At 41.1% G+C, this 15,573-nt stretch overlaps 1 protein-coding gene across 1 annotated transcript in view; it reads left to right on the top strand.

The window, feature by feature from the left end:
• The window catches only part of LOC307047203 (glutamate receptor ionotropic, kainate 2-like), a 344,882-nt gene that overhangs the window by 39,214 nt on the left and 290,095 nt on the right, over positions 1 to 15,573 (top strand).

The raw sequence follows: 15,573 nt of genomic DNA, 5'->3' as shown, positions 1-15,573 counted from the left end.
CATTTGTCCAAGGGCCAAAATGTATCCAATAAACAACTATCGCGGAGCAGCGATTTTTATATAGCCCAGAATTTTGAAGTTGGGGGGGGGGGCGGGGGTGCTAGTGGAGCACACTCAGGTACTGCGGACTGCATAAAGCTTAGCAGACTCTTCACGTTAACGAAGGATCACTTCTAGGCAGGGTTGGGAGGGTTACTTTGTAAATGTAATCAGTTACTGAATACATGCTCTGAAAGTAATCAGAATACAGTTACAGTTACGTGTCTTAAAAAAGTATGTCTACACTTAGTAGACATACTTTTAAGTAAAAACGTATTCAGATTACTTTTAGAATACTTTTGGAATACTTTCTTTTTCCATAACAGATGGGTATGTTTTGGTGAACAGGAGACACTTATTTTACTGTTTTAATGGCTTATCAAGAGCTCAAACACAACATCTTGGTGTCATTCTGGACAGCTCCCTCTCATCTGCACCCCACATAAAAAACATCACCCGGACTGCATTCTTTGTACTGTCTTAAAACCTTTCCTTGGAATATGTTATGAATTGTAAGGTGTCGTTGGGTGCTTTGAAAGGCGCCCCTAAATAGAATGAAATAATTATTTATTATCTGAAACGATAATTCTCAGCAGGAAACCGATCGACCGTCCACTCCAAGTAGGGAATGAGTCCTTACCCCAAGTGAAGGAGTTCAAGTATTATATCTCGGGGTCTTGTTCTCGAGTGAGGGAACAATGGAGCGTGAGATGGGTCGGAGAATCGGAGCAGCGGGAGCGGTACTGCAGTCGCTTTACCGCACCGTTGTGACGAAAAGGGAGCTGAGCCAGAAGGCAAAACTCTCTGTCTACCGCGCCATTTTCGTTCCTACCCTCACCTATGGTCATGAAGGATGGGTCATGACCGAAAGAACGAGATCGCGGGTACAAGCGGCCAAGATGGGTTTTCTCCGCAGGGTGGCTGGTGTCTCCCTTAGCGATAAGGTGAGAAGTTCGGTCATCCGGGAGGGACTCGGAGTTGAACCGCTCCTCCTTCGCGTCGAAAGGAGCCAGTTGAGGTGGTTCGGGCACCTAGTTAGGATGCCACCTGGGCGCCTCCCTTGGGAGGTGTTCCAGGCACGTCCAGCTGGGAAGAGACCAAGGGGTAGACCTAGAACCAGATGGAGGGATTATATCTCTTCGCTGGCCTGGGAGCGCCTTGGGATCCCCCAGTCAGAGCTGGTTGATGTGGTTAGGGAAAAGAAAGTTTGGGGCTCTCTGCTGGAACTGCTACCTCCGCGACCCGACCACGGATAAGCGGGAGAAGATGGATGGATGGATATCTGAAACGATGTAATAACTTTTAAAACTTTTTCCAGTCACTTGCCATATGCATTCAGCTGCAGCAGGCCATTCACTTTGATTTGATCCCGTTATGAAATGTCATCATTTCGACAATAAATAAATGCTACATAAACGTTATCTTGCACATTTTATCTAACCATCTCCGTTTCTAACTTTCAATATATTTTAAAAGAGATGTCTCTCTCTCATCTGCGTGCTCGGGCGGGGCCTCACAGACACCCTGCATTTCTCTCTCTCGCTCAGACATGCTGCAGCGCTGTGTAGTGTGCATACAGTTCTGCCGGTAATGAATATTACATTTTGTGAGGAAACTTTTCCACCAATAATTCCAATAAATATTCCAAAATGTATTCACTTCAGGTTTACGAAAGTAACTGTGATCAGATTACTCATTTTTCAAATGTAACGCCAGCTGAATACAGATAGCCTACTTGATTTTTGTATTCTGATTACGTAATGCCGTTACATGTATTCCGTTACAACCCAACCCTGCTTCTAGGCTACTGTCCCGCAGCTCCTCCCTCTCTGTTGGGCTCTGTCACAGCGGGGCTACTGCTGTGGTGCGGAGTGCATTAACCAGACTTCACAACCAGAGCCATGTAATAGAATTTAATGTATTCTCTATATGGCGCTGTTCACAACGAAGGATAAATTCTTCTTCAAGGCAGGGAAGGTTTCGCAGTACGCAGTCCACTGACCCGCAGCTGCTGCCTCTCTGTTGGACTCCGGTACTGCACCTTACTCACGAGACGTTGTAAAAAACGCAGTAACCACTCCGCCAACGCCACAGTCACCCCCGTCGTGCGGGCCGGATGAGAATGTCTGGCGGGCCGGATGTGGCCCGCGGGCCGCCAGTTGGTGGTCACTGAGTCACATCTCACGCTCTGCATCCTCTTGGTGTTGTATTGCAATACTCATAATAATAATAATAATAATAATAATAATAATAACTTTGATTTATATAGCGCCTTTCGTCAACCCAAGGTCGCTTAACAAAGAAACATATAATGACAAGACATAAAACAGGGGGCTGAAATGGAAGTGTTACATTAGAGGGGGGGAAGAGTGAGTTAATGTTGGAAGGCTTTGTTGAACAGATGATCATGTGTCTTCATGTTGTATTGTCAAGTCTTTGTTTTCAGCTACCACGACAACATTTATGCTGATTCGAACTTTAAAAATCACAGTAGGCCTACTTGTTGCATCACTAGGTTAATGTTTTACCATTTGATGAATACTTTTCTACAATCTAATTAACTGTGTTCATTGAAATCAATCGAATACCATTTAAGTGTGTTTGGCATACCAAGAAGGTATACTAATGGTGCTTTTCCATTGCAGGGCCTCGCTCGGCTTAGTACGGTGTGGCTAGGCCTCGTTAGGCCTTGTTAGGCCAGGCTCACTTTATGCTGCGTTTCCATTACAGTTTAGGAACTGGGGCAGTAACTATAGTAACGCAGTGTAGGCGGAGCCGTGACGTCATCTTCAATGCGAAACACAAAACCAACATCAGCCGTTAGCTGTTAGCACTCAGAGCTCACAGCTCCTGATATCTGTTCATAAACTAGACAAAAGTGAAACAAGTACAATCCACAGACTGTCTGTGTCATGGTGAATACAGTCGCTGGTTTATTTATGTCTGTAGGCCGTTGTTGTGAGTGTGGACGGTCGGAGCATATACTGCGTTAGCTTAGCCAATCTCCATTCTTCATTCACCTAGGGGTACGTTGGAGTACTGCACGGGGTACGTGAGATTTATTTTATGTTAATGAAAAAAAACACATAAGTAATGCATTTAAACAAACTACTAATAGTAGATGAACTACTCTATTCAAAAGTTTACAGTAATTCTGGATAATAAATGGGAAAAATAAACAGGGTGCTCTCTTTTCCTCTCCCTCTCCTGACAACCCGTCAGTCTCGTGCAGCTCTCTGAACCTGTAATAAGAGACCCGACAGTAAAGAATACACATATTTATAACTAGTGTAGCTAGTCCCAGAATAGATAAACTAGCTAAGTGTGTTAGGTCTAACTCTTAGTGTATTTAATTTTGCTCCACTCACCGGTCCATCACAGCGGCGGAGCTGTGATCAAGAAGAGCTGCGTGTTCAGCAGCTGATCTGATCTCTCTCTCTCGTATCCGGTTATACTTCACTGGCATTTATGTCCATATCTATCAGATCTAGCTAGTTCTAGCTAATGATATGACTGCCTGCTTATCAATGGACCTAAACAATAAGCATTGCTTGGTGACGGCGTGTGGCCGCAAAGTATAGCGCAGCATTATGCATATGTTTATATGAGGGGTCAAAATCCCATGCTCATAAAAGGCTTATATCCTTTTTTCTCTTCATTCCCCACGCCCCAAAATAAATAAATAAATAAATATACCAATTTTAGGAAAAGTAAGGAAGGTTGAGCAGTGTGAGTTTTATATTAACAGAGTTACACATATTTCAAAACGCGAAGTGTAATAACTGCAGATTACCTTCCTGTCAGAATGACAAAGGTCCTCAGTGAAGCACAAGCACATGTTTCTCACTACATTGTAAGTACAACTTATTAAAAAGCTCAGTTCAATGCAACCAATGTCGTCTTAGTGTTATTGCATGATGTTAAAATTGGTTTGCCATGAATTTAGTGATGGATTGTAAACATTTGAAATGTAGCATTTAAGTTTTTCTCAGTTACAATGTTGATGTTTTAATAAATCAAGACACTGATGGTGCAGGGCTGTACTCTTTATATAGGCATTTTTTCCTTAACAAATTGTTTTTGCGATGATCAGGGGGTACTTGGCTGAATTTTTTTTTCAAAAGGGGTACATGATTGAAAAAAGTTTGAGAACCACTGGACTAGTCGACTACCTCTACCACTAGTTGGCGATGTAGGCCCTAGTCAACTAGTCGTGAACAAAATGGAGACAAACGTGGGAGATGAGGATGCCGACATTGAGGTGCTGCAAAATGCTCCAGCACAACACGTCTGACATTCAGGGGTCCTCATCTTATGCGCAAATGCGCCGCAATTATGCGCTCTACAGTTTCAGTTTTAGCTCCGGCACTAAAGGTTCACGAGCATGTGCCACTAGCACCCCCCCTTTGAACAGCTGTTTGGACCTCATTTCGAGAGCAACAAGAAAAAACGGGTCAACAGTGGCGCGGATGGGCTACGGGATTACTGCCACCAGACACCCCATATCCCCACAATGGATAACCCTCTGAAGTGGTGGGCACAAAACGCAAACCGCTTCCCCCGTTTAGCCAAGCTTTCCAGGGGCTACCTGGCTAGCCACCAGCACCCCAAGTGAACGGATGTTTCGCCTGGCAGGCAACACTTACCCGACGGCGGTCAAGCCTCCTTCCCCCAAAAAACCTGGAAGGGTGGACATCGTTATCGAGGAGGACAGTGACAGCAAGTAAAGTGTTGCGCACTGCGCAGTGGATTTACGTTGCATTTATGTTCTTAACAGAGTTTTTGCAGTAGATTTGGTGAGTCCAGTTACTGTTAATTATAGTGTCCCTCCAAAATAAAACATTACTTATAGTGAAAAACCACACTTGAATGATGGGATAGGAGACTAAAAGCTTTAGGAATCCAAACTATAACATATAATTAGTACCCTGTATCAAGATTGATGCAAAACTAGTGACATTTGACCTTTTTAGAGAGATTTAGAAAAAGAAACCCACTTCTGGGTCATTTGGGTGTATTTGCCATATCTCTGGCCCCCCTTGGTCGATTTTGGTGATTGACATCTCTTTTGAATCGTTAGAGCCAATAGAATCGAGGGAGGGTTCCTAAATCCATCTAAACATTACCATTGGTAAGATGGTAAGATTGGTTAAAGATGCAAAAAAATTACCAAAACCAGAAGCTGGGTTACGCTCTATAGAAAACTAAGTTTATTGACATAAATGTTATGATGAATTGTCAGTAATCATTTCAAAGTGACACAGAGACATTGGATTAACCTTCAGCAGCGTTTATCTGCGTTTTAATGCCCTTGAACACAACTTTAGATCAGAAAACAGCAAAGGTAAGACCTATTTGCCGTTTTGGCCCTGTAAAGTGAAGTTGTGTGTTGTGTTTGCTGGCTTTCGCTGCCGTGGGCTTTGGTCGCACAGTGATGATACTTATACCATTGGAATTTGTGGAATCTCAGCTTTCATATGATATATAGTTTGTGCAGATTGCATAAAGTATAAAAGATGACTTCCGTGAGTTATGTGCTAAGTGCGTTAGCACCCTTTCGCTTAGTGCTCATTCAGAGGCTCGGCGTTAGACTTTTTTCATTTCGTCAGTTAGCTGAGTTTCTTCCCGTTAAGTGGGTATGACACATTAATAGGTTGTTACCGGCGGGGCCTATCGGGCTTTAAGAGATTGTTTCTCAGTGTGAACATTTAAATACAAGCTCAGCTCACGGTGTGGTACATTTAGCAGTTGCACATCCTTCCCATCCTCTACCCCAGTCCGAGTCACAACCTGTGAGTAAAAGAAAGGCTGACTTAGACTGGGAGGAAATGTGCAATACTTGATCATAAGCATAATTTAATTTGAAGAGCATCTCTATTAGCCTTCCATAGCTTTATCATCAACAGTGTTCAGACACAAACATGGATTTGAATAGCTTTATTAACATCAAACAGCATTCTTTTGCACTGAACATTTCTGTGTCAAATGCTATTCCACATGTAGGCTACCCTGTGTTACTATAGCGGACGACAGCTCACCCCCCACCAGCATCACTTCAAAGGCTCCCCTCTCTCCTCAGAGCTGTTAGGGGCTACAGAGGAAGTGCTGCAGGAAGTGCATTTCAATATCCTCGCTGCAGATCTGCACACACTTTTTCCATTTCCAGGCAGGCTTTAGTTCTCCTTCCTGTTGGCGGATTGTTGGATGCATGTTCTGAGACAGCAATGTTACGGTCGACTGCACGTTCCGCATTCGCTGAAGTCGGGAACATTAGTGAACCTCTAAATATAAATAGTATTAATTGGCAACTTTCAGCATGTATCCAATGATTTGAATCAGGGAGGGTTGTTCAACAGTAAATTATAAGGAAAAGGTCTATTTTAACAAGAAAGCAGGCCATTTCCCTGTGAGGGTTACAATTACCCTAATTGAAAAAGCTGGACATGGATTGAAACTGGCAGTCTAATTAATGGACTCATTTACAAGCTTCCATAGAAAGCCCTGTTCAGTGAAATACTTACACACATGGCTGGCTCCATGCAAGGTCTGTGTGTGTGTTACATACAGTATTTAGCTGGCATTTGTTGGTATCCGTCATATGGATTTCTTCTTTTTTTTTTGAGGATACAAAGATTGCATTTATGGCCCATATGTGGATGTATGGAGCCCCCATTGTTAAGTATTAACTAAATGAATAATACAACATTTTGAAATCAACAATGATCACTTTGGGTAAAATAAGGAAATGGACCAATAAAACATGGTATCCCCAAGCTAACATTTAGGGGCAAAAAAATTATGATAATAATTTCACTATTAGTGTTGATTTTTTATTGTTCCTTGAACAACTGCAGAGTTTGTGTTCATGTATTATTCATTATTTGCATAATCTTTGTATTGAATAGGTGGTAGTTGTTTTTGTGGCCTTTTCATGAGCTCCTAGAACTGTTATCAATAAGTGTAATTGGCTTTCCCTGTTGTTTTTATTTTTTTGTTATTTACTTTATTTGCTGGGTCTCTTCTGAATTGTTATCCCAATGACAGTAAATTGATCAATCACAGGATCCTGCTCTTCCCTCAGCATTTCCTTCACCGCAACATGATTTTATGTGCAATATCAAATCATGCACATTCGGAATTAACCACATACAGTGCTTTACTTAAGATTTGATATTGCAGGCTTTTTCTCATACATATTTATGTGTGGCATTTGAGCTGGGACATAAAAGAAAACAACCTGAACTGGTAAACAAAATGTAGCGCAGGATACATTTTTACGTTTTTTCCAATAAAAAGGCCATACTTGTTTATGTCTGTTTCCTACATAAACTTTGCTGTTACAGCTCTTTTGGCAAACGTGTTAAACAATTTGTTGCCATTGCTAAATGAACTCTCCCTGCTCCTTCTCAAACACAGCGGCAGTGAATTACAGTCCTTGTTTAGTCTTTCATGGAGATGTTTAATCAATCTGTCTGTGTGTGTGTGTGTGTGTGTGTGTGTGTGTGTGTGTGTGTGTGTGTGTGTGTGTGTGTGTGTGTGTGTGTGTGTGTGTGTGTGTGTGTGTGTGTGTGTGTGTGTGTGTGTGTGTGTGTGTGTGTGTGTGTGTGTGTGTGTGTGTGTGTGTGTGTGTGTGTGTGTGTGTGTGTGTGTGTGTGTGTGTGTGTGTGTGTGCAGCTTTATTCTTCGAATGTACTCTTACATCAGCATTCAAGGAACAAAAGTGGGGGAATGTGCACTAGAAAAACTCCCTCTGGATGGAACACAGGAATCGTGGTCTTTGCAGCCCATTTACATGCACACAAATCAGAACACACTACAGGAGAGGGAAAAGCCCAGAAAAGCAAAATAAGGCCTCTTTAAACCTCACACCTTCACTTTATGGCATCAGTTTCAGTCTTTACGCGTCTTGTACATGTGTCTCTTTTCCTGCTCAACAGTGAGAGTAAGACCACGAGTGAGTGAGCATTTACATATGTCTGTGACTAAGCTCATTGGCACATAACAGTGTGATGCAGGGCTGCTTGCTCACTGTGCCTGCTGTGAGTGTAGCTCTCTGTGTCCTGGTTGTAATCCTCAGCACTGTCCCTGGGGGAGAGCTGGCGATGCTAACAGCAGCCAAACTGCAGATTACAGCTGGAGAGAACAACAGGTCAGTCTGTCCTTGCTTCCCCACGGGCTGCTCCAATACTCCAGCAGCACCACAGCACTCTAAGTGATGCACAGCGCTGAGGATATATGGAGAAAAATGACCAGTTTATGAGTTAGACCAGGGGTCGGCAACCCGCGGCTCTCGAGCTGCATACGGCCCTTTAAACTCTCTGCTCTGGCTCCCTTGAGTTTAGACATAAATAAGAAGGAAATTAAATTAAATAATTTGTAGGACTATTGACATGTTGTTGCACGGTTGAAAATGTTTCGTATCTTGTATTTTGAGGTGATACTGTGACACATAAATAAAAAACAACTGTTTTAATTAGGTCAACTAAAATATGCGTCATATCTTGCTACGGTCCCGCGCCAGCGCCTTTTCTTGCAGGTGAATAACCTGACCCCCGGCTCGATGAGCGAACTATGGATAAAGCAAAGAAATTTAAAGGATCCGAGGAACACAGATGGTTTAATTCTGCGTGGACAGAGTTATATGCTTTCACAGCAAACGATCCTGGCTTACCGGTATGTTAGAGGAGTTGTCAAAGGGGCTGCAGCTTTACGTATTGGAGGAAAAACACGGGAGAGAAAGACAGCTGACGATCTTCAGTCATAATTCAATCAGTTAACTCTTTTTAGGGTGCAGCTATATGTTTTATTTATTTCAAAGTGGGTCAATTTTAATTGTATTTTTTTTCTTTCAAATGTGCAGAGGACTCCCAAGTGCTGTATTGATTTATTTGAACAGTTTTATAAATAATAAATGCAAAACAACTGTAGTTTTTGTGTATGGTATAACAATAAATACAACTTTATAAGCTATCAAATATGTTTTGCTGCTCCAGACAAAACTAATTGCTGGAAAAGGGGGCAAAATGGCTCTTTTGGTCAAAAAGGTTGCAGACCCCTGAGTTAGAGTGATGTGTTGGTTAGGTTAGAGGCTTTAATGGGTTCAGTGGGGGTGCTTGATGATTCAAAGAACATATGTACTGAGAAATACAGAATACACACAGTACATACAGAATGTTAAGAGTGGTAATGGTTTTGGCAAGTTTGTTTTCACATTACATTGCATGCAAGTGTCATTAATGATTAGCAATTTGGCTTCTAAATTACGAACAAGAATGCGAGAAATATTGCCGGTTTAAACTATAAGGTACTTAGGCACATTATCACTAAGTGGCAGCCTCTAAAGACTCTCATGCTGAAGTAAAAAAACCTATGAATTGTATATTTATAATCCTCTTTTTATCTTCATTCAACACAAAATGTAAATCTGAATTTAACTCATATCATAATAGTATTAAAGGGGGAGTGGGTAACTGTTACATATACTGTATGCGGTAGAAGAGCAGTGTTCCAGGCCAAGCCAGGTCTGTATGAGGACATCAACTGGTGATTCTCCAGTTCTTAAGCTGAGTCCCTATAGGGGCACAACTACAGCAAATACAAACAACTTACCACCCTGGTCCAGAAAATTGTTTTGGAACTATGGCTAATGAGCAGGGGTAATTTTTGTATTTAACTCAACCATTTTAATTCCACAAACCAGTAGATGGGTGGTTTCATCCCCAACTCCTTCAGCCTGTTGAAGTGTCCTTCAGTAATATACCACATATTGCTACTGATGGCTAGAAATAGTTGAGTGTTTGAGAAGGAGCATTAGATTAGATGATGAGCGGCTTTGCACCTTGATTAGTAGCCCTGCCGTCAGTGTATGAATGGATCTTTTGGGGGAATTTTGTGTAAAATTACACCTTTTATCATTTAAATGTATGCATATGGTTTTGATAGCTTTCGCATCAGTTTGTATAATGCTACGTGCTAGTGGCTAGCTGTATGATCTTCTGTCGTTACCACGGCCTCAGCTCCACTGAAGACCCAAGTCTTTGCATCTTTCACGATTAATTAGGAGTTAGCGGGAGTCGGCACTACCAAGCAGGTGAGTCCCCCGCATTAAGCCTCTCAATGGCTCTTGAGAAACCTATGGGGGATTTAACAGAGAACAGAAACATTCTCCCGTTATCTACAATCTATTGATATTACAGATAAAGATATTAACTTAGCACTTGAAGTCAGGCTTGAACCGGCGACTCTCCTGTTCCTTAGTGTTGTTTCTTACAGCTCCATTGCACAGACCCCTGCCCTGTTTTGTCTCCAAATGAGTCCGACAGTGTAGTACTACACAGGTCACCACACAAGGGATCTTATCTTATTCATTAGGAACATGGACGACAATTGGAGAGTAAATTATTCATCCAAAATTGGCAAGTAGGAGAATCTCTGGCATCTTTCTCCTTTGCCCTTATTCACTGCCCAAGCCACTCAGTCCTGTTCAGAAAAGGTGATTCAAGCCGATGAGTGATACACGTGACTCATGCTGCCTGTGCAATGTGAAGCAACCTTGGGGATGCTGCAGGAGAGAGGTGCACTGGCTCTCTACCTCATTCAGAGGTGAAAATAGGCATTGTGGATCCGCTGAGAGGCAGGAGTGTTGTCAGGTGTCCCATATTGAAGAGTGTGAGACGACCCCATGCTGCATGGCAGAGTGAAGGAACAAACACACAGGTTGGATGAGTATCTGCATAGTTCAGGGACTGAAATGTGATGGAGGTCAGAGAGGAAGGTGAGAAGACACTAGACTAACTGGGAAAACCTTAGTGAAGAAAGCTCAAAATGGATTAACACTCGTCAATCCACTGTGGTCACCAGCAACGTGCGGTCAGGGGAGGAGAGGCCGAGCCTCCCCTGTCATACTCCAATGTAACGGAAAAACAACTAAAGAAAAACTAAATAGTAATAATAATAAAATGTCTCCACTGATCTGTGTTGTAAATGTGATTAATGTATGATTCCAATCGCTTTTTAAAGTCAAAATCAGCAAATTTACCGAGCTCCGCTACAACTACGGGTAGCGATGAGAAGTGAGGCAGGGACGAGCTCTGTCTCTCGTAAGCCCATAGTAATTTGCTGGAGCGCGGGCACTAATTTAACGCGGGGCACTTATTTTGTGAGCGCGCTCAAGCCAGTTACTGTGGGGTGAGGTGAGGCACAGATGAGCTCTGCCTCACCTCAAAATGCGTCACCCCACAGAAACTGGCTGGAGCGCAGGCACTAAGCGCATGCCTGTTACCATCTCACTGTAGGTCACCAATGTAATGTTTGTAGATCCCTTTATTACATTTATCCTCGCCATCCATAGTCTCTAAATAACTTATTTCACGTATATATGATATTTAGGCTCGCTGGTCTCATCATATAACGGCAATGAAAAAAGCACCAGGGGAGGTAGCCATAACCTCTGCCACACTGAAGGGGGCGCACGTGAGCCCACAGGTTCTGGTTGCTACTGTTATTCTACGCAGAGAGGGTAGACACAAACAACAAACTAGACTTTTGAAACTACAGGACGATAAGGAGGACTTTTACAAAAAAGTAATAGAGATTGTTGTCCAGAAGGATAGCATGGACTTCATCTTCAAGTCAAGGTAAGACCACCATTGTAATGAAAATGGGATCTTACAAAGAAAGAACAATCCAATATTTAGATGTTGGGTATCCTTTTGTTGAACGGTCTGTTTAAAATGAATTGAAGCATCAGACTAAAAAAGCTTTTGAAAATAGCCGAATATTTCGATTAAGGTCCAAATATAATATTTGTAAATCTGACTCTGAAAGAGTCAGTGCCTCACCAGCCATGAACCTCACCGCACGTCACTGGTGGTCACAGTACATGACGGTCGGACATGGTATGACCTATACTCTAATAATGGATTGCTGTTCATTTTATGTGAATTTATAAATAGTATCTTATAGTATTTAATAGTTATTATGACATATTGTTTATTGTTCATCCTTTGCATTACCAGTAAATGTGGTCAGTTAACTATAGTAGTTCACTGTCATTTCTCAGAAAATACAGTATTTTATAGTCATCCTTTCCATCTTATCCATCCACATCGTACTTAGTATTGTATCATTTGTATCTGCTACAATAACATTCTTTAATCAAAAAAAGTGCTCATAACCTATAACACATTTTTTAGTGACTTGACAAGGCGGGCTATTTCTGAACGTGACTTGGGTCAGAACAGCTTTAGAAGGAGAGCAGTCCATATTGACTCCAATCACGAAGGTAAAGCTAAGCTTATCTCCAGGAATTAGCCCTGACCAGTGTTGTTCTGTCTTCATAGTATTGAATTGTTGACGTTCATACTGAGTTAAATTAGGCCAGGTTGCTAAAACTGTTGAGGCAACCTCTGTGCACTAGCTAGCTAGCTTAACCTTAGTTAGCTGTAACATTAGCTAGCTGTAGCATGCTGCCAGTAAAGTTAATGTTATCAAATGTGGTTGCTAGTAATCGTGTGATGATGTACGAACTGGAAGATATTCAGAATGGAGTGGGGATCAAACGCCTGTTATTGTGTACTCCATTTGACCAGCTACATTGAGTTACATTATTTGCTTTACAGGCACTCATTTATTATCTGTGATTTAAGATATCAGCTTTCACATTTACAAGCTCTTGTTTCCAAGACCGACTGTTACATTTCTATTTAAATTCAGTTTCTGAGGTTATGCTCATAAATTCATCAAAGCCTGCATTAATGATTGTATTGGAGATCTCTTCCAAGCATGGCAATGCAGTATCTTGTTTTGTTATCCTACTAAGCCAGCAGTACATTTTATTGAGGACTTGGGCTATCATATGCAAAAGTAGCAGAACGTATTTCCTTTATAAATAAACATTACAATTCAGTAATATATTGTAAAATTACTCTACAACTAAATATATATTATAAGGATGTGAGGCTTGGTTTCCTAAAGGGAACAGATAGATGAAGCTGAAAATATACCTGCAAGCAGCACTTCCTGTGTCCAGCAGGACACATCAGGCACAGCACACTGCATACAGGTACAGGGAGGACATGTCTGCCTTTGAGCAAACTGTGATCCTGATTGGAGGAAGAAACACATCAATGTGGCCCACTTCCTGGTTGTTCCTACCAATTTGAAAAGGTTTTCAATGGATTACTAGTTAAAACAGTTATCTCACAAACATAGGATGCTGTTTCTGCATGTTCCTTAACACATGTTTATTTTAAGAACACTGTTAAAAATATGTTGTACCACTTTGCAATAAGACTACCCTTAGAAAGGGTTTACGAATAGTTTGTAATTAATTAATTAATTAGGTTGTGAACACTTTATAAATCATTAATACGCTTTTATAAGACATGAGATAAACAGGGCGACTGTGACCGGTTGCTTGACAAATAGTGAGCCCACATTTATTCTTGGTAAGTAGCCAATATAAGGCTTAGTCCTCTTGCCAAATAGTGAGCCTGTGTTGATGTATGAAAACTATATTAGAACTGGTTTATAAATGGTTCTTGATGATTAATAAAGTGTTTACAACCTAATTCATAACCGAATTATAAACCCTTTATGAAACCTTTATAAGGGTAGTCTTATTATAAAGTGGTACCAAATGAAGACCTGCAGTTTATGTGTCCTTTTTTATATGTTCAAAACATTAGAACTGAATGCTATAAACCTGATATAAAAGACCTATTTACAAATGTAACGTAAAGGATGATTGAAAAAATGTTGCGCTCCTATAAAGGAAGATATGATTTCATGCCCCTTTTTATATAGATTTTCTCTTCATAACTTTACTGCATTGTATAGGTACTGTGCCAGTGACAATGAATTTGGATCTTGTCTTTTAGTACGGGCTAATGTGCAACAAGGCGGTCATTAATGAAAAGGCCATGGTGTTTTCTGATGGATGAAAACTAATGTTTGCTGTCTACAGCTGACATTAAATCATTACATTTTTATTTTTCTGTGGATTGATCTGACTGCACTGCACATAGTCCCTTGATCCTCCCTAGCAATGGTCATGTTATGCTTAGCAGCGGTCTGTTAGTGAGTATTAGCAACCTCTGAAATATCTAAATTGTCCTATCAGAATCGAGTATTCAACTAAGCCGTGTAATGACTTGTGATAAGACAAATTCAGCAAGTCACAACACCTGGTGTCAGAACATGGCAACCAAACAACAAGGACAAATCACTTATGAATGTTCTGCCCTGTCACTTTTTCTGCTTAATTATTACCTGTATTGTATACCTTATAGTTAAATCATAATTGTTCATAGTTGTCTGATAGTTAGCAAATTAAAAAGTTATTTTTGGAAATCAAAGTAGTGTATTATTTGGTTCTCTTGCTCTGTCTTCTCTCCCTCTCCTCCTTGCTTCGTGCTCTGTAAGCCGACCCTCTGGAGGGCGACGGTCTAAAAAAAGAAACAGACGGTTTGCCCCTCGGCTCTTTCCTCTTTTAATAGGCCTGGTATTCCTGGTGGAGCAGGCAGGAGTTCACCTTCATGTCACATAACAGCGGCAGGCTCAGGGCTCAGGCCTTCTCTCACTGACTCACAGTTACAGAGGACAGAGGTGTGTGGGGGGTCAACGAAGCAACCTACTTTTAATTGTTGAAATGTTTTAGCTCTATGAAACCTGATGTACTTATATGATTCTGTTTTCTTCTAGTTTGTATCTTCTTGGTCGAATGCACTTATTGTAAGTCGTCAGCTAAATGCAATGTAATGTAATGTTTCATCTTCCAGGTTTGCTGTGGAGGGGCAGTGTGATTTTATTTAAAAACTGTTTGTGTGATGTGAGCGTATTGCTAAAACACACATTCATATATTTTGTGACATGTAAAAACCTAATTTCTGTTGCTATTGTTTGGAAATACTGCCCTATTGCTGCAGGATGTTGCGTTGTTCGTCTAAGAACTCACTAGCATTAGCTCGGACCATCACTGCTTATGCCAACTACTCTATTTTCATTCTTGTCATTCTAAACAAGCAAGGAATAATCTGATCACCTTATGAATTAGTCCTGAGCATGTATAGGTCTGGATCAGGGCTCCAGTAGCTCTTAAACCGTATCTTCCATCGTACTGTTGTCTCTGATGGATTGTGTCATTCACACACATCCACTGCTCTACAGCTGTCAGATTGAACAGTGACTATCTGATTACATGATGACAAGCATCTTAAAGTTGGTGCTCATAGAGAAAAGACAATGTCAAACAAATAAATTGTAGCCCTAATAGATATTATAAAGCAAAGGGGCCAAGCGAGAAAATTATATGGCGGTCAAGATATCATCAGTATCACAACTCAAAATCAGTGCGTCATCCGGTGCCATGTACAAAGCAAGAAAAATAATCAAATTAAATGATGCAGAACTTTGTTAAACTGCCATCAATCGATCGTTCGTACACGCTTCATTAATTCTAGCCAGAAGTTATGTTTAAGGACATATTAGAACAAAATAAATATGTATACAATAGTTCCACGTTAAAGTAAAGTC

Source organism: Notothenia rossii (genome assembly GCF_949606895.1).
Source record: "Notothenia rossii genome assembly, chromosome: 7".
Taxonomy (NCBI): domain Eukaryota; kingdom Metazoa; phylum Chordata; class Actinopteri; order Perciformes; family Nototheniidae; genus Notothenia; species Notothenia rossii.
Note: the sequence above shows the minus strand (reverse complement) of the source record. Positions and strands in the feature narration are given on the sequence as shown.